Source organism: Galeopterus variegatus, unplaced genomic scaffold (genome assembly GCF_000696425.1).
Source record: "Galeopterus variegatus unplaced genomic scaffold, G_variegatus-3.0.2 Scaffold3558, whole genome shotgun sequence".
Lineage (NCBI taxonomy): Eukaryota > Metazoa > Chordata > Mammalia > Dermoptera > Cynocephalidae > Galeopterus > Galeopterus variegatus.
Genome location: NW_007729669.1, coordinates 26,573 through 28,189, shown reverse-complemented (window position 1 = coordinate 28,189; position 1,617 = coordinate 26,573).

Sequence of the window (1,617 nt, the reverse complement as noted above, 5' to 3'; positions counted from 1 at the left end):
AAGTCAATGAAAGCATGCAGTTTTGAATAGCTGCTGGCATTATTTTAGCAATTTAACCATCTTATTCTTTTAGCCATTTTTTTTTTTTTGAGATGGCTTAGAAATTAAATGATCTTTTCCAACTAAACACACTCAGATGTAGTATTCTTTTAGCCATTTTTTTTTTGAGATGGCTTAGAAATTAAATGATCTTTTCCAACTAAACACACTCAGATGTATGACAGGTAATGACAACATTATGTAAGACCGGTATCTACAATAAACCTTAAAACATGCATTCTACCAACTAGCAATTTTCCCAATCAGCTTTATATTTTACTGTGCCACCAACCTTTAAAGCCCCACTCTTGGAGGTGGTTCTGGAGAAAGAAATGTGTTCTGTGTGAACTCAGTGGGTAATGAACGTTCAAGGACTGAATGTGCTTTTTGCTCTCAGTAGCACAGTGCGTTTTCCCTGCTTTACAGTCATTTTCTCCAATTCAATGCAAATTCTTATAATTTCCCCCAGAAATAAATACTATTAAATATCCTATTTCTCCCTCATTTGTTGGGAACATTATACCCCACCATAGGCTGTATTTTTGTCAAAATTAAACATTTATATTCTAACTCAGAGATAGACCCCAAATAGCCAATGTTGTCAGCTAGCGTGCAGCAGATGAATTAGAAATGACAAGCAGATATTTTTGCATGATGGGCACTATCACCCTTCATCTCTGCTGCTATATCTGGCTGTCTTAATTTTAGATTTAAATAAATAGCTTACAAGTTATCATCAAAAATATCTAATGAAAACCAGTATCATGACTACTTCCTAAATTTTAACACTGTCTGATTTAAGACGGCTTAATCTAACATCATACTTAGAAGTAGAAAATAGAGCCTTGTCAGTAAAGGACTATTGCTTGGCTGTCCTCTATTTCAGACTGAGTGAAAATTGCATAGTGATTACTGGAGGCCATTGAAATTGCCTTGGGATTTTTTTGAAAGTTCCGAATCTATATTAGTCTAGGTGCTAATTGAATTAATGTGTAGAGAAAGTCAAGAGGTGATTGAGAAACTGATCCTAAATTAGAAATAATTATTCTTATAATTATCTAAAAATTCTCATTAATTTTCAAAAACGAATGTATGGGGACATGTCTGACCTTAGAAAAGATCATACACATTTATGCACATAACACATATAAGTCCAGGACTGGAATCCCTGAGATGAGTAATATTTCGAGGATAACACCAATGAATGTACAGGAGATTTAGGGAAGACAATCTTGTTAAGAAGTACAATATCCTAAGCAATAAAACCAGTATGTCATCCACACTGCTCATTTCAAAGGACAGTAAAATAATTGAATTAAGGAAGACTGTTTTTTAACAAATATTTGGATATGACTGCTTTAAATGCTTTACAAATGTTAACTCATTTAATCTCCATAACAACTCCATATTACACATGAAGAGATCAAAACACAGAGGAGTTCAGTGGCTTAGGTGGTGTCACAGTTAGAAAATGTCAAAGCAGGGATTCAAAACCAGGAAATCTGGCTCTAGAGAGTCTAGCCGTCCCCCTCCCCTCTCCACCGTGCCATCTCCTTCACGCTACCTGATGGTTTTTAC